The sequence below is a fragment of the Ovis aries genome, chromosome X (assembly GCF_016772045.2).
Source record: "Ovis aries strain OAR_USU_Benz2616 breed Rambouillet chromosome X, ARS-UI_Ramb_v3.0, whole genome shotgun sequence".
Classification (NCBI taxonomy): domain Eukaryota; kingdom Metazoa; phylum Chordata; class Mammalia; order Artiodactyla; family Bovidae; genus Ovis; species Ovis aries.
This window is the reverse complement of record NC_056080.1, coordinates 59,802,566-59,829,093: the sequence shown is the minus strand read 5'-3', so window position 1 is coordinate 59,829,093 and position 26,528 is coordinate 59,802,566.

Sequence of the window (26,528 nt, the reverse complement as noted above, 5' to 3'; positions counted from 1 at the left end):
AAAAGGAGTATATACAGAGTCAAGGGTGTATATTGTCACCCTGCTTATTTAACTGATATGCAGAGTACATCATGAGAAATGTTTGGCTGGAAGAAGCACAAACTGGAATCAAGATTGCTGGGAGAAATATCAATAACCTCAGATATGCAGATGACACCACCCTTATGGCAGAAAGTGAAGAGGAACTAAAAGCCTCTTGATGAAAGTGAAAGAGGAGAGTGAAAAAGTTGGCCTAAAGCTCAACATTCAGAAAATGAAGATCATGGCATCTGGTCCCATTACTTCATGGGAAGTAGATGGGGAAACATTGGAAACAGTGTCAGACTTTATTTTTTTGGGCTCCAAAATTACTGCAGATGGTGATTGCATCCATGAAATTAAAAGACACTTACTCCTTGGAAGAAAAGTTATGACCGACCTAGATAGCATATTCAAAAGCAGAGACATTACTTTGCCGACTAAGGTCCATCTATTCAAGGCTATGGCTTTTCCTGTGGTCATGTATGGATGTGAGAGTTGAACTGTGAAGAAGGCTGAGTGCCAAAGAATTGATGTTTTTGAACTGTGGTGTTGGAGAAGATTCTTGAGAGTCCCTTGGACTGCAAGGAGATCCAACCAGTCCATTCTGAAGGAGATCAGCCCCGGGATTTCTTTGGAAGGATTGATGCTAAAGCTGAAGCTCCAGTACTTTGGACACCTCATGAGAAGAGTTGACTCATTTGAAAAGACTCTGATGCTGGGAGAGATTGGTGGCAGGAGGGGCAGGGGACGACAGAGGATGAGATGGCTGGATGGCATCACCGACTTAACGGACGTGAGTCTGAGTGAACTCAGGGAGATGGTGATGGACAGGGAAGCCTGGCATGCTGCGATTCATGGGGTCGCAGAGTCGGACATGACTGAGCGACTGAACTGAATTGATACATATACTCCCTCCTTCTTAAACCTCCCCCCACCTCCCACCCTACCCCAACCATCTAGGTTTTCAGAGCGCACCATGTTGAGCTCCCTGTGTTACACAGCAACTTCCCATTAGTTATCTATTTCACATATGGTAATATATATATTTCAATGCTACTCTTTCAAAGTATATATTTCAATGCTACTCTTTCAAGAATTTCTAACTCTTCAATTTGTCTCATGCTCTCCTGCCCCTGCTGTGTCCATAAATCTGTTCTCTACGTGTGAGTCTTTATCCCTGCCCTGTAAATAGGTTCATCAGTACCATTTTTCAAGATTTCATATATGTGCTCTAATGTACAATGTTTGCTTTTCTTTCTGACTTATGTTCTGACTTACTACACCCTGTATAAACAGGCTCTATGTTCATCCATTTCACTAGAACTGACTCAAATTCATTCCTTTTTATGGCTGAGTAATATTCAATACTATATATATGCACCACAACTTTTTAATTCATCTGTCAATGGATGTCTAAGTTTCTTTCATTTCCTGGCTATAGTAAATAGTGCTGCAATGAACATTGGCATACATGTTTTTCAATTATGATTTTCTCAGGGTATATGCCAAGTAGTGGGATTGCTGGATCTTATGGTAGTTTTACGGAGAAGGCAATGCAAACACACTCCAGTACACTTGCCTGGAAAACTCCATGGGTGGAGGAGCCTGGTAGGCTGCAGTCCATGGGGTCACTAAGAGTCGGACATGACTGAGCAACTTCAATTTCACTTTTCACTTTCATGCATTGGAGAAAAAATGGCAACTCACTCCAGTGTTCTTGCCTAGACAATCCCAGGGATGGGGGAGCCTGGTGGGCTGCTGTCTATGGGGTCACACAGAGTTAGACATGACTGAAGTGACTTAGCAGCAGCAGCAGCAGCCGCCAGGTAGTTTCATTCCTAAATTTTAAAGAAATCTCCATCTCCTTGGTGGCTGTACCAATTTATGTTCTTACGAACAGTGCAAGAGTGGTCCCCCTTTTTTCCCATCCTCTCCAGCATTTATTGCTTGTAGATGTTTGATGATGGCCATTCTGACTGGTATGAGGTGACACTTCATTGTAGTTTTCATTTGCATTTCTGTAATAATAAATGATATTAAGCATTTTCAAGTGTTTATTAGCCATCTGTGTGTTTTCTTTGGAGAAATGTCTCCTCTGCCCCCTTTATATTAGGTTGCTGTTGTTCTTTTTCTGGTATTGAGCTTCATGAGATGCTTATGTATTGTAGAGATTAAATTTTCATTTGTAATTATTTTCTCCAATTCGGAGGGTTGTCTTTTCCTCCTGTATAAAATTTCCTTTGCTTTGCAAAAGTGTTTAATTTGGCCCCATTTATTTTTCTTTTTATTTCCATTAGTCTAGGAGGTGGGTCATAGAGGATCTTACTGTGATTTATATTAAAGAGTTTTATGCTTATGTTTTCCTCTAAGAATTTTACAGTTTCTGGTCTTAAATTTAGGTTTTTTAACACATTTTGAGTTTATTTTGCTGTATAGTATTAGGAAGTGTTCTAGTATCACTCTTTTACATGTATCTGGACAGTTTTCCCAGCACCATTTATTGAAGAGAATATCTTTTCTCCATTTTATATTCTTGCCTCCTTTATCAAAGATAAGGTACCCATAGGTGTATGGGTTTATCTCTAAGCTTTCTATCTTGTTCCATTGGTCCATATTTCTTTTTGCTGTCAGTGTCATATTGTCTTGATGACTGTCAGTCAGTTCAGTTCGGTCGCTCAGTCATGTCCGACTTTTTGCAACCCCATGAACTGCAGCATGCCAGGCCTCCCTGTCCATCACCAACTCCCGGAGTTCACACAAACTCATGTCCATTGAGTTGGTGAGGCTATCCAGCCATCTCATCCTCTGTCGTCCCCTTCTCCTCCTGCCCCCAATTCCTCCCAGCATCAGAGTCTTTTCCAGTGAGTCAACTCTTTGCATGAGGTGGCCAAAGAATTGGAGTTTCAGCCTCAGCATCAGTCCTTCCAAAGAACTCCCAGGACTGATCTTTAGAATGGACTGGTTTGATCTCCTTGCAATCCAAGGGACTCTCAAGAGTCTTCTCCAACATCACGGTTTAAAGCATCAATTATTCTGCTCTCAGCCTTCTTCACAGTCCAACATTCACATTCATACCCTTGACTAGTTGGAAAGGTAATGTCTCTGCTTTTGAATATGCTATCTAGTTTAGTCATAACTTTCTTTCCAAGGAGTAAGCGTCTTTTAATTTCATGGATGCAATCACCATCTGCAGTAATTTTGGAGCCCCTCAAAATAAAGTCTAACACTGTTTCCACTGTTTCCCCACCTATTTCCCATGAAGTGATGGGACCAGATGCCATGATCTTAGTTTTCTGAACGTTGAGTTTTAAGCCAACTTTTCAGTCTCCTCTTTCACTTTCATCAAGTGGCAAAACCAATACAGCATTGTAAAGTAAATAATAATAATAATAATAATAATAATAAAGAGGCTTTTTAGTTCCTCTTCACTTTCTGCCATAAGGATGGTGTCATCTGCATGTCTGAGGTTATTGATATTTCTCCCAGCAATCTTGATTCCAGTTTGTGCTTCTTCCAGCCAAACATTTCTCATGATGTACTCTGCATATCAGTTAAATAAGCAGGGTGACAATATACAGCCTTGACATACTCCTTTTCCTATTTGGAACCAGTCTCTTGTTCTGTGTCCAGTTCTAACTGTTGCTTCCTGACCTGCATACAGGTTTCTCAAGAGGAAGGTCAGATGGTTTGGTATTCCCACCTGTTTCAGGATGTTCCAGTTTATTGTGATCCACACAGTCAAAGGCTTTGGCATCGTCAATAAAGCAGAAGTAGATATTTTTCTGGAACTCTCTTGCTTTTTCCGTGATCCAGCGGATGTTGGCAATTTGATCTCTTGCTCCTCTGCCTTTTCTAAAACCAGCTTGAACATCAGGGAGTTCACGGTTCACATATTGCTGAAGCCTGGCTTGGAGAATTTTGAGCATTACTTTACTAGCATGTGAGATGAGTACAATTGTGTGGTAGTTTGAGCATGCTTTTGCATTGCCTTTCTTTGGGATTAGAATGAAAACTGACCTTTTCCAGTCCTGTGGCCACTGCTGAGTTTTCCAAATGTGCTGGCATATTGAGTGCAGCACTTTCACAGCATCATCTTTCAGGATCTGAAACAGCTCAACTAGAATTCCATCACCTCCACTAGCTTTGTTCATAGTGATGCTTTCTAAGGCCCACTTGACTTCACATTCCAGCATTTCTGGCTCTAGGTGAGTGATTATCTGGGTCATAAAGATCTTTTTTCAAAGAGTTTTTCTGTGTATTCTTGGCACCTCTTCTTAATATCTTCTGCTTCTGTTAGGTCCATACCTTTTCTGTCCTTTATCGAGCTCATCTTTGGATGAGATGTTCCCTTGGTATCTCTAATTTCCTTGAAGAGATCTCTAGTCTTTCCCATTCTGTTGTTTTCCTCTGTTTCTTTGCATCGATCACTGAGGAAGGCTTTCTTATCTCTCCTTGCTATTCTTTGGAACTCTGCATTCAGATGCTAATATCTTTCCTTTTCTCCTTTGCTTTTTGCTTCTCTTCTTTTCACAGCTATTTGTAAGGCCTCCCGAGACTGCCATTTTGCTTCTTTGCATTTCTTTTCCATGTGGATGGTCTTGATCCCTGTCTCCTGTGCAATGTCACAAACCTTAGTCCATAGTTCATCAGGCACCATATTTATCAGATGTAATCCCTTAAGTCTGTTTCTCACTTCCACTGTATAACCATAAGGGATTTGATTTAGGTCATAAATGAATGGTCTATTGGTTTCCCTTACTTTCTTTAATTTAAGTCTGAATTTGGCAATAAAGAGCTCATGATCTGAGCCACAGTCAGCTCCCGGACTTTTTTTTTGCTGACCTTAAAGAGCTTCTCCATCTTTGGCTGCAAAGAATATAGTCAATCTGATTTTGATGTTAACCATCTGGTGATGTCCATGTGTAGAGTCTTCTCTTGTGTTGTTGGAAGAGGGTGTTTGCTATGACCAGTGCGTTCTCTTGGCAAATCTCTATTAGCCTTTGTCCTGTTTCATTCTGTATTCCAAAGCCAAATTTGCCTGTTACTCCAGGTGTTTCTTGACTTCCTACTTTTGCATTCCAGTCCCCTATAATGAAAAATACATCTTTTCTGGGTGTTAGTTCTAAAAGGTCTTGTAGGTTTTCATAGAACCATTCAACTTCAGCTTCTTCAGCATTACTGTTTGGGGCGTAGACTTGGATTACTATGATACTGAATGATTTCCCTTGGAAACAAACAGAGATCATTCTGTCGTTTTTGAGATTGCATCCAAGGACTGCATTTCGGACTCTTGTTGACCATGATGGCTACTCCATTTGTTCTAAGGGATTTCTGTCCGCAGTAGTAGATATAACAGTCATCTGAGTTAAATTCACCCTTTTCAGTCCATTTTATTTTGCTGATTTCTAGAATGTCAATGTTCACTCTTGCCATCTCCTGTTTGACCACTTCCAATTTGCTTTGATTCATGGACCTAGTATTCCAGGTTCCTATGCAATATTGCTCTTTACAACATCAGACCTTGCTTCTATCACCAGTCACATCCACAGCTGGGTATTGTCTCTGCTTTGGCTCCATCCCTTCATTCTTTCTGGAGTTATTTCTCCACTGATCTCCAGCAGCAATTTGGACACCTACCGACCTGGGAAGTTCCTCTTTCAGTATCCTCTCATTTTCCCTTTTCATACTGTTCATGGGGTTCTCAAGGCAAGCATACTGAAGTGGTTTGCCATTCCCTTCTCCAGTGGACCACATTCTGTCAGACCTCTCCACCTTGATCCGCCATCCTGGGTGGCCCCACACAGCATGGCTTAGTTTCATTGAGTTAGACAAGGCTGTGGTCCTAGTGTGATTAGATTGACTCGTTTTCTGTGATTATGGTTTGTGTGTCTGTCCTCTGATGCCTCTCTGAACACCTGCCATCTTACTTAGGTTTTTCTTACCTTGGACATGGGTTAGCTTTGTAGTATTATATGAAATCAGGAAGGTTGATTCCTCTGGCCCCATTCTTCTTTCTCAAGATTTCTTTGGGGAAAAGGGATCTCTTTTGTTTCCATACAAATTTTGAATTCTTTTTTTCTGGTTCTGTGAAAAATGCCACTGGTAATTCGATAGGGATTGCATTGAATCTGATTGATAGAGATTGCTTTGGGTTGTATAGTTATTTTCACAATATATGTTGTCTTTGATTTCTTGCATCAATGTTTCATAGTTTTTTGGTATATAGCTCTTTTGTCTGCTTAGGTTAGTTAATTTCTAGATATTTTATTCTTTTTGTTGCAATGGTGAATGAGATTGATTATTTAATATCTCTTTCAGAATTTTGATTTCTGAATGAAAAGGATTTCTGTGTATTGATTTTGTGTCCTGTGATTTACTAAATTCACTGATTAGCTCTAAATATTTTTGATATTATTTTAGGGTTTTATATGTATAGTATCATGTCATCTGCAAAGAGTGAGAGTTTTACTTCTTTTTTTCCAAATGATGCTTTTTTTTTTTAAAATATTGTCATATTACTGTGCCTAGGACTTCCAAAACTTTGTTTAAAAATAGTGACAAGAGTGAGCACCCTTGTCTTGTTCTTGATCTTAAATGAGGTACTTTCAGTTTTCCACTGTTGAAAATAATATTTGCTGTGGGTTTATCATATATAGATTTTATTATGTTGAGTTAGTTTCCTTCTATGCCCACTTTCTGGAGAGTTTTTGTCATAAATGGGTACTGAATTTTGTCAAAGGCTTTTTCTCCATTGATTGAGATGATCATATGGTTTTTATCTTTTATTTTGTAAATATGGTTATCACAATGATTGATTTGTGTATATTGATGAATTCCTGTATCCCTTGGATAAACCTGACGGTCATAGTGTATGATCCTTTTAAATGTGTTTTTGGATTCTGTTCACTAGAATTTTGTTGAGGATATTTGCACCTATGATCATCAGTGATATAGGCCTGAATTTTCTTTTTTGTGGCATGTTTTTCTAGTTTTGGTACCAGGGTGATGGTGGCCTTGTAGAATGAATTTGGAAGTGTTCCTTCTTCTGCAACTTTTTGTAAGAGCTTGAGAAGGATAGGCTTAACTCTCCTTTATATGTTTAGTATATTTCACCTTTGAAGCCATCAGGCCCTGAGCTTTTGTTATTGGGGGAGTTTTTAAAATCACAGTTTTGACTTCAGTTCTTGTGACTGGCTTATTCAAAATTTATATTTTTCCTGATTCATTCATGGAAGGTTGAACTTTGTAATTATCTGTCCATTTCTTCCAGGTTGTCCATTTTATTGGCATATAGTTGCTCATGATAGTCTATGGTTCTTTGTAATTCTCCATTGTCAGTTGTAACCTTTCCTTTTACATTTCTAATTTTGTTGATTTGAGTCTTCTGAAGTTTTTTTCTTGATAAATCTGGCTAATGGCTCGTCAATTTTGAGAAACAGCTTTTAATTTTATTGATTTTTATTGTTGTTCCTTCATCTTTTTTTCTGCTCTTTATGATTCTTTACTTCAGCTAGCATTGGTGATTTTTCTTCTCTTTCCAGTTGCTTTAGGTGTAAAGTTTGATTGACTATTTGATGCCTTTTTTTTTTGTTGTTGTTATTGAGGTAGTATTTTATTGCAATAAACTGCTCTCTTACAACTGCTCTTGCTGCCTGCACAGGTTTTGAATCATTATATTTTCATCGTCATTTGTTTCTAGGTATTTTTAATTTCCTCTTTTATTTCTTCAGTATTCTGTTGGTTATTTAGAAATATATTGTTTAATGTTAATATGTTTGCATTTTTTACAGCTTTTCTCCCTGTAATTGATAACAAGTTTCATAGCACTGTGGTCAGAAAAGATGCTTTATAAGATTTCAATTTTCTTAAATTTACCAAGGCTTGATTTGTGACTCAAGATGTGATCTATCTTGGAGATTTTTCCATATGCACTTGAGGATAAACTGTATTCTTCTGCACTTGGACGTAATGTCCTGAAGATATCAGTTAGATTAGTCTGGCCTAATGTGTCATTTTAAGGCTTGTGTTTCCTCATTACTTTTCTCTTTTATGATCTGCCCTTTGGTGTAAGTGTGGTGTTAAAGCCTCCTACTATATATTTTTTAACCTGTCAATTTCCCCTTCTACATCTGTTAGTGTTTGCCTAATGTATTGAGGCGCTCTTATATTGGGTACATAAGTGAAATCGCACAGTCATGTCCGACTCTTTGCGACCCCATGGACTGTAGCCTACCAGGCTCCTCCCTCCATGGGATTCTCCAGGCAAGAATACTGGAGTGGGTTGCCATTTCCTTCTCCAGGGGATCTTCCTGACCCAGGGATCGAACCCTGGTCTCCTGCATTCCAGGCAGACACTTTAACCTCTGAGCCACCAGGGCAATTGTTATATCTTCTGTAATTGATTCCTGGATCATTATGTAGTGTTCTTATTTATCTCTTCTATTGTTTGTTATTTTGCAGTCTATATTGTCTGATACAACAATTGTTACTCAGGCATTTTTTTAGATTTGTATTTTCTTGTATTTTCATTTGTATTTTTCCATCCTCTCACTTTTCATCAGCTCAGTTTGCATGTGTCCCTAGGTCTGAAGTTGGTCTCTTGTAGGCAGCATATGTATGTGGATTTTTTTTTTTTATCCTTTCAGCCAGCCTGTATCTTTTTGTTGGAACATTTAATCCATTTTCATGCAAAGTAATTATTGATATATATGTTCTTTCTTAATTGTTTTGCCAAAGAAATCTTGAGAAAGAAGAATGAAGTTGAAGGAATCAACCTTCCTGACATCAAATTATACTACATAATTACAGTCATCAAGACAGTATGGTACTGTCACAAAAACAGGAATATAGAAATGGTAAAAGATAGAAAACCCATACATAAATCCACACACATATGGGAACCTTATCTTTGACAAAGGAGGCAAGAATACACAATGGGGAAAAGATAATCTCTTTAACAAGCAGTGCTGGGAGAACTGGAGAGCTATGTGCATAAGGATGAAATTAGTGCACTTCCTAACATCATACTTCAAGATAAACTCAAAATGGATTAAAAGCCTAAATGTAAGACCAGAAACTATAAAACTCTTAGAGGAAAACATAAGAGGAACACTCAATTACATAAATCATAGCAAGATTCTGTATTGTACACCTCCTATAGTAATGGAAATAAAAACAAAAATAAACAAGTGGGACCTAATTAAACTTAAAAGCTTTACACAGCAAAGGAAACTATAAAGAAGGTGAAAAGATAACCCTTAAAATGGAAGAAAATATTAGCAAATGAAACAACTGACAAAAATTAATTTCCAAAACATGCAAGCAGCATATCCAACTTAATACCAGAAAAACAAACAATTCAATCAAAAATTGGACAAAAGACTTAACAGATATTTCCCCTAAGAAGACATACAGATAGCTATTAAACACATGAAAAGATGCCCAACATCACCCATTAGCAGAGAAATGCAAATCAAACCTGCAATGAGATATCACCTCACACTGGTCACAGCGACCTACTTTAAAAAAAGCCACAAACAATAAATGCTGGAGAAGGTACAGAGCAAAGGGAACCCTCTTGCACTGTTGGTGGGAATGTAAATTGATACAGCCACTATGGGAGACATTACAGAAATTCCTTAAAAAAAAAAAAAAAACTGGGAGTGAAACTACTATTTGACACAGAAATCTCACTATTGGCATATACCCTGAAGAAACCACAAATCAAAAAAGACTCATGTACCCTGATGTTCGGAGAAGGAAATGGCAACCCACTCCAGTACTCTTGCTTGGATAATCCCATGGAGGGAGGAGCCTGGTGGGGTACAATCCATGGGGTCACAAAGAGTCGGACACAACTAAGCGACTTCACTTTCACTTTCACCCCGATGTTCATTGCAACATTATTTATAATAGCTAGGACATGGAAGCAACCTAGATGTCCATCAACAGGTGAATGGATAAAGAAGCTATGGACATATATACAATGGAATATTACTTAGGCATAAAAAATAGTGCATTTGAATCAGTTTTAAGAGGTGGATGAACCTAGAGATTATTATGCAGAGTGACTTAATATAGAAAGAGAAAAACAGGTGTTGTCTAATGTGACATTCATGCTATATATCAATCCAGAAAGATGGTGCTGATGAACCTATTTGCAGGGAAGCATCAAAGATGCAGATATAGGGAATAGATTTATGGACATGGGCTGGGGGGAGGAAGGAGAGTGTGGGACGAATGGAGAGAGTAGCATGGAAACATATACACTACCATATATTAATTAGAGAGCCCATGGGAATTTGCTGTATGACTCAGGGAACCCAAACCAATACTCTAACAATTTAGATGGGTGGAAATGGGTAGGAGGTGGAAGGGAATCTCAAGAGATAGTGGACAAGTGTATATTTATGGCTGATTCCTGTTGATGTATGGTAGAAATCAACACAGTATTATAAAGCAAGTATCAGTCAACTAAAAATAAATAAATTTAAAAAATGTATAATATGTGGTAGTAAAAGTTTTAGAAGTATTAATTTAAAAATTACAGCAATGAAGAAAATTCTCAAACAAGAAAGACTATCTTTAAAACAGCAGGAAAATCTTAGAATTTTTTAAAATATAAATTTATTTATTTTAATTGGAGGCTAATTACAATATTGTTTTGGTTTTGCCATACATCAACATGAATCCTCCACAGGTATACATGTGTTCCCCATCCTGAACCCCCATCCCTCCTCCCTCCTCATACCATCCCTCTGGGTCATCTCAGTGCACCAGCCCCAAGCATCCAGTATCATGCATCGAAACTGAATGTCCCCCCATACTTTCCCTTTTGTGATGAAGATTGTGGTATTGATAAACAGTTGGTCAGTTTCTAGTTCCCCACCTCAAAAGAGAGACCTAATTTGCAAATTACAGTGTACAACTCTTCTACCCTGTCTGGGAGCTAACTGAAGGACTAACTTTTGGTTTCTGTCTTGCAAAACTGAAACATGGGTGAGAACTGGCAGACACTGCTTTTAAAAGCTGTAATGGTATTACAAGTCCACTGACATTTGTGGCAAAGAGTTACAGGTGGAGACATGCAATAGAATATCAAAGGCCTAGAGGAGAAACTGAGGAGCCTAAAAATTTAAGACATTCAAAAGCAACCATGTATATGTGGAACTTTAGAAAGTATGTGCAGGTCCAGAGAAGACACATGCTCAGATAAGACATGAAAAGACCTTAACCTTCTACTTCAGACTGATCCCTGAACCTCTGAGTTCAGAGAAAGTGTAGTTATTTGCTGAAGGGCTGACTCAGAACAGAGTCAGTCTGCAAAGACTGGGATATATCAGTGTCTTCTATTGTGTGTGTGTGTGTGTGTGTGTGTGTGTGTGTGTGTGTGTGTGTGTGTTTTGTTTTGTTTTTGCTTGTTTGCACTTGGGAATCTCTGCCAAAACACCAGTTTAATATGCAAACTGGCCAGTGAAAAACTGGGGAAAAGAACTAAACAGACATTTCTCCAAAGAAGACAAACAGATGGCTAATAAGCACATGAAAAGATGCTCAACATCACTTATTTTTAGAGAAATGCAAATCAATCTCACACCTGTCAGAATGGCCATCATCAAAAACTCTACAAACAATAAGTGTTAGAGAGGATGTGAACAAAAGGGAACCCTCTTACGCTGTTGGTGAGAATGCAAACTAGCACAGCCACTATGGAGAACAGTGTGGAGATTCCTTAAAAAAACTGGGAATAAAACTGCCATATGACCCAACAATCCCACTACTGGGCATACACCCCTAGAAAGCCACATGTACCCCAATATTCATTGCAGCACTATTCACAATATCTAGGACATGAAAGCAACCTAGACGTTCATCAGCAGATGAATGGATAAGGAAGTTGTGGTACATATACACAATAGAATATTAGTTATCTATAAAATGGAACACATTTGAATCAGTTCCAATGAGGTGGATGAAACTGGAGCCTAATATACACAGTAAAGTAAGTCAGAAAGATAAGACATATACTGTATATTAATGCATATATATGGAATTTAGAAGGATGGTAATGACGATCTTACATGTAGGGCAGCAAAAGAGACACAGATGTAAAGAACAGACTTTTGGACTCTGGGAGGTGAGGGTGGAATGATTTGAGAGGATAGCATTGAAACATATATATTACCACATGTGAAATAGATGACCAGTGCAAGTTTGATGCATGAAGCAGGGCACTCAAAGTCTGTGCTCTGGGAAAATCCAGAATGACAGGGTGGAGAGGGAGATGGGAGGCATAAGGATAAGGAGACACATGTATACCCTTGATTGATTCACGTTGATATATGGCAAAAACCATCAGAATATTTTAAAGTAATTAACCTCCAGTTAAAATAAATAAATCAATAAAAAGTTAAAAAAATTAAAAAAGCAAAGATATTGGTGAGTACACATGACAAGGAAAGCCTTTATTAAAATAGTTTGAAAAAGTCTCAAAATAAATGTACTATAGAATTAAATAATTTAAAAAATCAAATGATGAGAAAGGAATCTAATTTTCAGTTATTTTGTTATAATAATCAAATGCCTAGTTTTCAACAAAAATTACGAGACACAAAAAGAAACAAGGCATGGAGTTAGAAAGTGTTCTAATTTCATTCTTTTACAAGTGGTTGACCAGTTTTCCCAGCACTCAAAATGGATTAAAGATCTAAACCTAAGACCAGAAATTATAAAATTCCTAGAAGAGAACATAGGCAAAACACTCTCCGACATACATCACAGCAGGATCCTCTATGACCCACCTCCCAGAATATTGGAAATAAAAGCAAAAATAAACAAATGGGACCTAATTAAACTTAAAAGCTTCTGCACAACAAAGGAAACTATAAGCAAGGTGAAAAGGCAGCCTTCAGAATGGGAGAAACTAATAGCAAATGAAGCAACTGACAAACAACTAACCTCAGAAATATACAAGCAACTCCTGCAGGTCAATTCCAGAAAAATAAATGACCCAATCAAAAAATAGGCCAAAGAACTAAATAGACATTTCTCCAAAGACATACAGATGGCTAACAAACACATGAAAAGATGCTCAACATCACTCATTATCAGAGAAATGCAAATCAAAACCACAATGAGGTACCATTTCACACCAGTCAGAATGGCAGCTATCCAAAAGTCTACAAGCAATAAATGCTGGAGAGGCTGTAGAGAAAAGGGAACCCTCTTACACTGTTGGTGGGAATGCAAACTAGTACAACCATTATGGAGAACAGTGTGGAGATTCCTTAAAAAAACTGGAAATAGAACTGCCTTATGACACAGCAACCCCACTGCTGGGCATACACACCGAGGAAACCAGAATTGAAAGAGACACTTGTACCCCCAAAGTTCATCACAGCACTGTTTATAATAGCCAGGACATGGAAGCAACCTAGATGTCCATCAGCAGACAAATGGATAAGAAAGCTGTGGTACATATACACGATGGAGTATTACTCAGCCATTAAAAAGAAAACATTTGAAACAGTTCTAATGAGGTGGATGAAACCGGAGCCTATTATACAGAGTGGAGTAAGCCAGAAAGAAAAACACCAATACAGTGTACTAAGGCATATATATGGAATTTAGAAAGATGGTAATGATAACCCTGTATGCGTGACACCAAAAGAGACACATGTATAGAACAGTCTTTTGGACTCTGTGGGAGAGGGAGAGGGTGGGATGATTTGGGAGAATGGCATTGAAACATGTATAATATCATATATGCAACAAATCGCCAGTCCAGGTTCAATGCATGATACTGGATGCTTGGGGATGGTGCACTGAGATGACCCAGAGGGATGGTACGGAGAGGGGGTAGGGAGGGGGGTTCAGGATGGGGAACACGTGTATACCTGTGGTGGATTAATTTTGATGTATGGCAAAACCAATACAATATTGAAAAGTAATTAACCTCCAATTAAAATAAACAAATTTATATTAAAAAAAAGAAACAAGGTAAACATGGCACAAAGAGAAAAGTTAAATTGGCAAAAGCCATCTGCATGGAAGCCCAGATAATTGATTCACCAAATGAAAAAATTAAAAACTATTGTCGTAAATATACCTAAATTACTAAGGGAAAACACAGGCAAAAATTAAATAAAATCCAAAACGATTGATTAATAAAATAAGAATATCAAGAGAGATAAGTTTTCATAATGGACCTATTGGAAATTCCAATATTAAAAACCGAAATAAAATCTTCACTAGAGAAATTTGACAGCAGATCTGAGGAGGCAGAAAAAAAGAATCAGCAAATATGAAGAAAAGACAGTTGAAATGATCAAGTTGGAAGAGCAGAGAATAAAGGAATTAAGAAAATGGAAAAGAGCCAAAGAGACTTGTGGGATATCATCAAGCAGAAAAAAGTATATAATATAATATGACAGTCACAGAAAAAGAAAGAGTAGAAGGAAGAGAGATTATTTTTTAAAAAAATAATGCCTGAAAAACTTCACAAATTTTAATAAATACATGAATCTATAAGTTCAAGATGCTCAATAAATTGCCAGTAGGATAAAACAAGGACAGACACACAAAGATACATTACAAACTTTTGAAAAGCAAAAGCAAAAAGAATCATGAGAACAACATCGAATGACTCATTATATACCAGTGATTCTCAATAAAATTACCAGCCAATTTCTCATCAGAAGGTAGATGGATGATATATCTAAAGATCTAAAAAAATGTGTCAGCTGGGAGTAGTATATCTGGCAAAACATATAACTTTAAGATGTTATGTATAATTCCCAAGGTAACTAGAAGCAAAATATCAGCATAGTATAAACAAAAAGAAATAAAAAGGAATCAAAACATGTCACCACACAAAAAAGATCATGTTACAACATGGAAGAACCTTGAAGATATGATAATTATCATATCTTCAGGTAAATTCAAGTAGTCAGGTAAATTCAAGTAGTCAGATTCAGAGACAGAAAGTAGGATGGTGGCTCCCAGGGATTGGATGGGGAGGAATGGCAGTTACTATCTAATAGGTATGGAATTTTACATTGAGAAGGTGAAAAGTTCTACAATACCAGTGTTAGTTGCTCAGTTGTACTACTCCTTGCAACCTCATGGAGTATAGCTGGCCAGGCTTCTCTGTCCATGGATTTCTTCAGGCAAGAATACTGGAGTGGGTAGCCATTCCCTTCCTCAGGGGTTCTTCCTGACCCGAGAAACAAACCCAGGTCTCCCACATTGCATATTCTTAACTATCTGAGCCACAAGGTAAGGCAATATAGAAGAAGATATCAATACATCACTTTCAGTAATGGATAGAAAATCAGAAATTCATTAAGGAAATGGTGAACTTGGACAACAACATAAACTAATCAAACCTAAAACACATTCAGAACACTCCACCACAAAAAGTATCTTTCTATAATACATATGGAACATTCTTCAGGATGGGCAACATGTTGGACCACAAAACGACTTAATCAACTGGAAAAGATTGCAAGTATACAGTGTATCTTATCTGATCATAATGGATTGAAGCAAAAATCAACAGTAGAAAGAAAAATAGAAAATTAACAACTATTTGGAAATTAATTCATGAATTATTAAACAAAAGATAAGCTAAAGGAAAAATAAAATAGAAACTAGAAAATACCATGAAACAAATAAAAATGAAGTTGCAGCATACCTAAAGTTATGGGTTCAGAAAAGTAGTGCTGGGGGGAAATTTATAGTTGAAAGTACACACATTAAAAATATAAACTTACCATATGATCCTGCAATCACATGCTTTGGAATATATCCAGAGAAAACCATAATTTGAAAAGATACATACACCCCAATATTTATTGAATCACTGTTTTAAATAACCAAGATATGTAAGCAACATAAATGTCCATCAACAAGGTAATAGATATATGATACATATATATAGTGGGATATTACTCAGGCACAAAATGGAACAAAATTGTGCCATTTTCAGAGACATGGATGGACATAGAGTCTATCATAAACAGTGAAGTAAATCTGAAAGAGAAAAGCAAATACTGTATATTTAAACATATATGTGGAATCTATAAAAATGGTTTAGATGATCTTATTTGCAAAGCAGAAATAGAAACAGACATAGAGAACAAATGTATGGATATCATAACTAAGGGAAAAAAGAAAGGTGGGATGAGTTGGGAGATTGAGATTGATATACACACACACACACACATATATACATATATATACATACTACTGATACTATTTTATACTATGTATAAAATAGATAAATAATGAGAACATACTGTACAGCACAAGAAAGTCTACTCAGTACTCTGTGATGGCCTAAATGGGAATGAAATCCAAAAAAGAAAGCACATAGGTAAACATATAGCTGATTCACTTTGCTGTACAGCAGAAACTAACACAGTATTTAAAGTAACTATAGTCTAATAAAATTAGCTAAAAAGTGAATTAGAAAAACAATCAAGATGATGCTGATCAGATCACTGCATGACTAATTTCAAGATGACAATCAGAGCTGAGTGTGCTATTTCTACATATAGTCCCTTCCCTTTCTCTAAAAATGTTCTTGCCCACTGATGGTCACTAGAGGAGTCAGCCTTTGGACAGGAGTCTGTCCTCACACACACTACCACACCACTCAGTTGTTGCCATCCATAATAGAGCAAACTGTTCTTTCAAAAAATAAAGCAAAAATGAAATAAAATAATAGGTATATGTCATCTTCTAAATCTACAGAATATACAAAACCAAGAGTGAATTCTAAGCTAAACTAAGAGTTTTTGTGATTCTCTGGGTCGTCCCAGTGCACCAGCCCCAAGCATCCAGTATGTGTCAATATAAGTTAACCATCAATTTAAAAATGTACAATTCTGGTGAGTACTGTTGAAAATAGAGAAGTGTATGCATATGCTGGACCAGGGGTATGTGGTAAACCTTCACAATAATCTTACAATACTTTCAATAGGTTTACAACTGTAAACATATAACTGCTCTAAAAAATAGTCTTTAATAAAATTTAAGAAATGTAAATAGACCTCAAATCAATACCTTTGAATATTAGGAAATGCGATAAAGAAGAACAACTGAAGCTAAAGCTAGCAGAGGAAGGAAATAATATAGATTAGAGTAGAGGGGAAGAAAATGAGAATAGAAGATAATAGACAAATATCAATAAAATAAAATGTGTTTTATTTGAAAATATCAATAAAATGGACAAAGATTTAGATTGACTAAGAAAAAAAAGAGCTCAAATTACTCAAATCAGAAATGGAACTGGGAACATTAATACTAATATTACAGAAAAAGGGATTATAATTACATGGACAATTGTAAACCAACAAATTGGACAGCCTAGTGGAACTGTACAAAGTACTAGAAACATATAATATACCAAACTGAATCATAAAGAAATAGCAAGTCAGAATTTATCTGTAATAGTAAGAAGGTTGGAACAGTAATTTCAAAAGTCTTAACAATAACAAAATGCCCAGGACCAGATGGCTTCCCTGTTGAATTATATCAAGCATTCAATGAATTAAAATCAATTGTCAAACTCTCAAAAAAATGGAATACAACACTTCCAAACTCCTTCTATGAGGCTAGTACTACCCTGATGTCAAGTCTAGTCCAAAATAAGAGAATTTTTCAACATATGAGTGTCAAACAATGTAATACACCACATTAATAGAATTAAGAGAAAATAAAATACATGATCATTTCAATTGATGCAAAAGATACATTTGGCAAAACTAAACACCGTTTCAAGATAAAAGCCCACGGTAAACTGAGAGTAGAAGGAAACTGCCTCAATATGATTAAGGCTACGTGTGAAAATAACTAACATTATACTCGATGGTAAAAGAATGAAAGTTTTTCTTCTAGGATCAGCAGCAAAGTGAGGATGCCCTATTTAGCCACTTCTATTCAGCATATTACTAGAAATTCTATTCAGAGCACTTAGGCAAGGAAAAGAAATAAAATAATCCAACTTGTTAGAAGATGATGCTATCTTATATGTATAAATCCTATATACTCACACACAAAAAGACAGCACCAATAAATGAATTCAGCAAGTTCCAGGATAAAAAAAATGAACACAAAATATCTTTTAATGGTGTATAATACTGAATCATTGTGCTATATACCTGAAATGAATATAATATTGTGAATATCTTAAAAGGAATTAAGGTAAAAAATTCCACTTACAATAAGGTAAAAAATTCCACTTACAATAGCATCAAAATGGATAAAATACTTAAGAATAAATTTAACCAAAGATGCAAAAGACTTGTACACTGAAAACTACAAAACATTTTTGAAAGAGAATAAAGAAGACATAAATAAATGGAAAGACATCTTAGAGCAATGGATTGGAAAACTTAATACCAAAGTTGGAGAACTCAAAATTCCTGATTTCAAATCTTACTGTAAATTTAACATAATCAGAACAGTATGGTTATGGCATAAGAATAGAGATATAGACTAATGGAATAGAATACAGAGCCCTAACATATTTACACGCATATATAGCTAAGTGATTTTAGACAAGTGAGCTAAGACTATTCAATGGAGAAAGAAGAGTCTTTCCTACAAATGGTGCTTGGAAAGTCGATATACTGCGAAACCTGTATGTGGGTCAAGAAGCAACAGTTAGAACCCTGTATGGAAAAATGAAAAGTTGTTATCCATAAAAACAGACAAACAAACACAAACAAAAACAAACTATGAAATTAGACCCTTACCTTAACCCATGTACAAGCATTAACTCAAAATGGATGAAGTAGAAATAGCTAAACATAAAAACTAAAACTAAAATTGTGAGCAGAAAATATAGGGTAAAATTTTATGACATTAGATTTGGCAAACAATTTCTAGTCAATGATATGAAACACACAAGCAACAAAATAAAAAATGGAAAAATTGGACTTCATCAAATTTAAAACTTCTGTCATATTAAATGAAAGAATCTATCAACACAGTGACAACTTGCAGATTGAGAAAAAAAATATTTGCAAATCATATATCTCAGAAGGGGCTAATATCCAAAATATAAATGTCCCCTAAAATTCAAAATAAAATGCAAACAACTTAATTCATAAATAAGCAAAGAACTGGAATAGATAATTCGCCTAAGAAGAATATCAGTGTACAGTAAATTCATGAAAAGCTGCTCAACTTCATTAATTGTTGCTGCTGCTGCTGCTAAGTTGCCTCAGTCGTGTCCAACTCTCTGCGAGCCCATAGATGGCAGACCACCAGGCTCCTCTGTCCCCGGGATTCTCCAGGCAGAATACTGGAGTGGGTTGTCATTTCCTTCTCCGTTAGGGGGATGCTATTCAAAACTATAAACAGAGACCATTTCACACACAGTAGGATCGCTATCATTTTTTAGAAAAAGAAAATAAGAATTCTGGTCAGGATTTGAAAAAAAATTAGAACCCTTGGCACTTGCTGTTAGGAATCTAAAATGGGGCAACTACTATATACAACAGTATGGCAGTTCCTCAAGAATTCAAACATAATATTACCATATGATCCTATGAATCTTCTTTGGGTATATACCCAAAAGAATTGAAATCAGGGACACAGATACTTGTACAAAGATGTTCTTAATAGCAACATTCAAAATAGCCAAAAAGTAGAAACAATTCAAATTTCTATAAAAGCATGAGTTGATAAACAAAATGTGCTACTACATAAAATGGAACATTATTCAACCTTAAAAAGGAAGCAAATTCGGATATATGGGCAGCATGGATGATGCTTGTAAACACAATTCACAGTGAAATAAGCCAGACACAAAAGAACAAATAGTGTACAATTCTACTTATATAAGGTACATAGTGTATGAAAATTAATAGGGACTAAAAATAGAAAAGAGGTTACCAGGCCTTGGGAATGGAGGAATAAGGGATTATTATTTGATGCATAAAGAATTTTCTTGGGATGATGAAAAGCTTCTGGAAATAGATAGAAGTAATGCTTGCAGTTTCCCACTCAGCCAGTCTCTCCCATCAGGAAGCTTCCATAAGCCTCTTATTGTTATCCATCAGAGGGCAGACAAACTGAAAATCACAATCACAGAAAACTAACCAATCTGATCACATGGGCCACAGCCTTGTTTAATTCAGTGAAACTATGAGCCATGCTTTGTAGGGGCACCCAAGACAGATGGGTCATAGTGGAGAGTTCTGACAAAACGTGGTCCACTGGAGAAGGGAATGGCAAACCACTTCAGTATTCTTGCTTTGAGAATCCCATGAACAGTATGAAAAGGCAAAAAGATAAAACACTGAAAGATGAACTCCCCAGGTTGGTAGGTGCTCAATATGCTACTGGCATTTAGTGGAGAAATAACTACTGAAATAATGAAGAGATAGAGCCAAAGCAAAAACAACACCCAGTTGTGGATGTGACTGGCAATAGAAGCAAAGTCCAGTGCTGTAAAGAGCAATATTGCATAGGAACCTGGAATGTTAGGTCCATGAATCAAGGCAAATTGGAAGTGGTCAAACAAGAGGTGACAAGAGTGAACATCGACACTTTAGGAATCAGCAAACTAAAATGGACTGGAATGGGTGAATTTAACTCAGATGACAATTATATCTACTATTGTGGGCAAGAATCCCTTAGAAGAAATGGAGTAGCCATCATAGTCAACAAAACAGTCTGAAATGCAGTCCTTGGATGCAGTCTCAAAAACGACAGAATGATCTCTGTTCATTTCCAAGGCAAACCATTCAACAGTACAATAATCCAAGTCTATGCCCCAACCAGTAATCCTGAAGAAGCTGAAGTTGAAAAGTTCTATGAAGACCTAAAAGACTTTCTAGAACTAACACCCCCAAAAGATGTCCTTTTCATTATAAGGGACTGGAATGCAAAAGTAGGAAGCCAAGAAACACCTGGAGTAACAGGCAAATTTGGCCTTGGAGTACAGAATGAAGCAGAGCAAAGGCTAATAGAGTTTTGCCAAGAGAATGCACTGGTCATAGCAAGCACCCACTTCCAACAACACAAGAGAAGTCTCTACACATGGACATCACCAGATGGTCAATACTGCAATCAGACTGATTATATTCTTTGCAGCCAAAGATGGAGAAGCTCTATACAGTCAGCAAAAACAAGACTGGGAGCTGACTGGCTCAGATCATGAACCCCTTATTGCCAAATTCAGACTTAAACTGAAGAAAGTAGGGAAAACCACTAGACCTTTCAAGTATGACCTAAATCAATTCCCTTATGATTATACAGTAGAAGTGAGAAATAGATTCAAGTGATTAGATCTGATAGACAAAGTGCCTGAAGAACTATGGACAGATGTTTGTGACATTGTATAGGAGACAGGGATCAAGAACATCCCCAAGAAAAAAGAAACACAAAAAAGCAAGATGGCTGTCTGAGGAGGTCTTACAAATAGCTGTGAAAAGAAGAGAAGCAAAAATCAAAGGAGAAAAAGAAAGATACACTCCTTTGAATCCAGAGTTCCAAAGAATAGCAAGGAGGGATAAGAAAGCCTTCCTCAGTGATCATTGCAAAGAAATACAGGAAAACAATAGACTGGGAACAATTAGAGATCTCTCCAAGAAAATTAGAGATATCAAGGGAAAATTTCATGCAAAGATGGGCACAATAAAGGAGAGAAATTGTGTGGATCCAATAGAGTAGCAGAAGATATTAAGAAGAGGTGGCAAGAATACACAGAAGAACTATACGAAAAAGATTTTAACAACTCAGATAATCACTCACCTAGAGCCAGACATCCTGGAAAGTGAAGTCAAGTCTGCCTTAGGAAGCATCACTACAGACAAAGCTAATGGACATGATAGAATCTCAGTTGAGCTATTTCAAATCCTGAAAGATGATGCTGTGAAAATGCTGCCCTCAATATGCCAGCACATTTGGAAAACTCAGCAGTGGCCACAGGACTGGAAAAAGTCAGTTTTCATCCCAATCCCAAAGAAAGGCAATGCCAAAGAATACTAAAACGACCGCACAGTTGGACTCATCTTACACTCTAATAAAGTAATGCTCAAATTTCTCCAAGCTAGGCTTCAACAGTATGTGAACCGTGAAATTCCACATGTTCAAGCTCGTTTTAGAAAAGTTAAAGGAACCAGAGATCAAACTGCCAACATCTGTTGGATCATCTAAAAAGCCAGAGCGTTCCAAAAATCATCTATTTCTGCTTTATTGACTATGCCAAAGCCTTTGACTGTATGAACTGCAACAAACTATGGAAATTTCTTCAAGAGTTGCGAATGCCAGACCACCTGACCTGCCTCTTGAGAAATCTGTATGAGGTTCAGGAAGCATTAGTTAGAACTGGACATGGAACAGCAGACTGGTTCCAAATAGGGAGAATATTATATCAAGGCTGTATATTGTCACCCTGCTTATTTAATTTATATACAGAATACATCATGAAAAACGCTGGGCTGCATGAAGCACAAGTTGGAATCCAGATTGTTGGGAGAAATATTGATAACCTCAGATATGCAGATGACACCATCTTTATGGCAGAAAGTGAAGCTACAGAGCCTCTTGACAAAATTCAAAGAGGACGGTGAAAAAGTTGGCTTAAAACTCAACATTTGGAAAACTAAGATCATGGCATCCCATCCCATCACTTCATGGCAAATAGATGGGCAAACAGTGGAAACAGTGACAGACTTTACTTTTATTTGGCAGGGGAGGGGGACCTCCAAAATCACTGCAGATAGTGACTGCAACCATGAAATTAAAATAAGCTTGCTTCTGGGAAGAAAAGTTATGTCCAACCTAGACAGCATAAAAAGCAGAGACATTACTTTGCCAACAAAGGTTCATCTAGTCAAAGCTATGGTTTTTCCAGTAGTCATGTATGGATGTGAGAGTTGGACTATAAAGAAAGCTGAGCACCGAAGAATTGACACTTTTGAACTGTGGTGTTGGAGAAGCTCTTGAGAGTTCCTTGGACTGCCAGGAAATCCAAACAGTCCATCCTAAAGAAAATCAGTCCTGAATAATCATTGGAAGGACTGATGCTGAAACTGAAGCTCCAATACTTTGGATACCTGGTGCAAAGAACTGACTCACCGGAAAAGACCCTGATGCTGGGAAAGACTGAAGGTGGGAGGAGTAAGGGACAACAGAGGATGAGATATTTGGATGGCATCACTGACTCAATGGACTTGAGTTTGAGTAAACTCTGGGAGTTGGCGATGGACAGGAAAGCCTGGCATTCTGGAGTCCATGGGTTCGCAAACAGTTTGACATGACTGAGCTACTGAACTGAACTGAACTGGATGCTTGCACATCTTTGTGAATGTACTTAATGTCACTATTGTAAATGGTACTTTTGTTACATGAATTTTAACAATTCACAAAGAAAAATACACCTTAAGATTCTGTGAGTAGAATTATTCTCAGTATTCTCTACATACATTATCCACTATCTCAAAGAAATGTACTTATGTAAGATGGAGATCCAGATCATATATTGTCCCAGGAGGCATCTGAAGGAGCTGGATCACACACAGAAAGAATTTAAGAGATACTTTGGATCATTTGCAGAGGCAACAAGAAGAGCAGTGATTCAGTCAGAAGGAAAGTGCATTTGGCTTACAGAGTTTAGCCTCATTGAGCCTTGTTTCCTTCTTGGAGTCCTTTATAACCACAGGATCTTCAAATTATGTCTTTCTTTCCTTTCTGTGCAATGAGAATGTACTACCTATGTGGCCTTTTCCCTTTCATGACATCAGTATCAACTAAAGTCAATAAAACTCAATTGTAATTCCTCTCTCAACAGGTGTTGGTCTGAAAAGCACTCTTGGAAGCTTTGTTATGAACAAAGATCCAGTTTACAGGGGGAAATACATGAGTTAACAAGAAATAAACAAATCTAGGATTAAAATCAAACTCTGCCCATTATTGGTCAAGTGATCTCAAAACCAGACAATTTCTCTGTTTTGAACTTCAGGTTTTTTTTTTTTTTCACCTGTAAATGGGCATTATAAGAATAATTACTACCGTGTAGTTTCTGTGAGAATTAAATGAGATAATGAACATTGTAAAGTGCCTTTCATACTGTAAGCACTAAAAAATAGCATTTTCTATAAGTATAAATTATAATGTAAAGTGACTGGAAAATTATCAAACCATAGGAGATGTTCAGTACATCTTAGTTTCCCTGCACCCTTTTCCCAATATCACTATAAATATCCAGGGGTTCACTGGGACTCCCATAGGATAGGCTTTGTTGTTCAACCAAGCCTCTGTTCAGGGTGGATAACCTTAGAGACAATGCTGAAGACAGAGAAAAGCAGGATTTTATGACTATGCAATAAGTCACATTTGTTTGAAAAATAGTGATGACTGATGAATCACAGTTGGTACAATGTATAACTATCACATAGACAATCTGTCCTTTGAGCCTTGAATGTACTTTGTTTCTTCCACTCCCCACATATTTCTAATTTTTATGGAGAGAATAATCTTTTTAACCTTATGCCAGAGAGAACTGAGATGCAAAGCCTCTGTTATGTGAGCACAAAGAGGAAATGCCCCAAAACACTGTTCACATAGGAACCAAATATTTCAACCACTCTTTGACACTAAATCAGAAAATGAAGACCATTTTTAGCCAAATTCTCAGTATTTCACAGCCAAGCAGCAGTAATGAGAAAAGTGACAAGAGCCTTAACTAGGAGATCAAATCAAGTTCAGGCTGATGGCCTAGTCAAGAAGCATTCTTAGAGAAAGTAGCGGCTAGAATAAAAGGAGTCCTGAATATAGATTCTGACTACATGTGTTCTAGTTCTCACTCTGAACCACCAGCTAGATGACCATGGGTAGTTAATTCAATTTTTCACCATTGAGAATAATGATGACTATAGGTTTGTCATATATGGCTTTTATTATATATGGCCTTTTAAAATATTGAAGTATGTTCCTTGTAAGCTTACTTTCTGGAGAGCTATTTTTTTTTAATAGGTGTTGAAGTTTGTTAAAATTTTTGTCTGTGTCCATTGAGATGATCATATGATTTTTATCTTTCAGTTTGTTAATATGATGGATCACAATTTGCATATATTGAAGAATCCTTGCATTATTATAAAGCCTGCTTGAACAATGTGGTATGATCACTTTCATGTGTTGGTGGATTCTGTTTGCTGGAATTCTTCTGAGGATACAATTTGGAATCTTGAATGAGATATGAAAACAAATAATGGACACTAGCACAAAATTTTGTGAAATTCGAACAGAATTTGTATTTTAATTAATAATATTGTGTGTGCATGCATGATAAGATGCTTCAAGCATGTCTGACTCTTTGCAACCCTATGAACCATAGCCTACCAGGCTCCTCTGTCCATAGGATTTTCTAGGCAATAATACTGGAGTGGGTTACCATGCCCTGTTGCAGGGGATCTTCCCAGTCTAGAAATTGAACCCGAGTCTCTGACATCTTCTGCATTGGCAGGTAGCTTCTTTACCACTAGTGCCACCTGGGAAGCTGAAATAATACTGTATTACATGTTAATTTCCTTTTTTTAAGCAACATAGTATTTTTTTTATCTCATCTTAATTGGATTAGTAGTTTCAAGCCTCAGTCATTTTTAAAATCACTAATTGAATAGCCTTTTGCACTAATATTGGATGCACAAAACTATATCAAATTTTGAGGGAATATAAATTAGAAATCTGGCATTCTATTAATACTAAGTCAAACAAGTATAATCAAAATGCTGTAACATTTTAGGCTAGAAAAAAAGTACGAGTTTTCTAATATATAAATTATATCATACATGCTATTTACATTAATGGGTGTACAAAATCATTTCTACTATGCTTGACAAAGCCTTGAGAAACAACTATTAAAAAATGGTGAAATTGTATACATAAGTTCAGTTCAGTTCAGTCTCTCAGTCATGTCCGAATTTTGTGACACCATGGACTGCAGCAAGACAGACCTCCCGGTCCATCGCCAACACCAGGAGTTTACAAAAACCCACGTCTATTGAGTCAGTGATGCCATCCAGCCATCTCATCCTCTGTCGCCCCCTTCTCCTCCTGCCCCCAATCCCTCCCAGCATTAGAGTCGTTTCCAATGAGTCAACTGTTTGCATGAGGTGGCCAAAGTACTGGAGTTTCAGCTTTAGCAACATTCCTTCCAAAGAACACCCAGGACTGATCTCCTTCAGAATGGACTGGTTGGATCTCCTTGCAGTCCAAGGGACTCTCAAGAATCTTCTCCAACACCACAGTTCAAAAGCATCAATCCTTCAGTGCTCAGCTTTCTTCACAGTCCAACTCTCACATCCATACATGACCACTGGAAAAACCATAGGCTTGAATAGACGGACCTTTGTTGGCAAAGTAATGTCTCTGCTTTTCAATATGCTATCTAGGTTGGTCATAACTTTCCTTCCAAGGAGTAAGCGTCTTTTAATTTCATGGCTGCAGTCACCATCTGCAGTGATTTTGGGGCCTAAAAAAATAAAGTC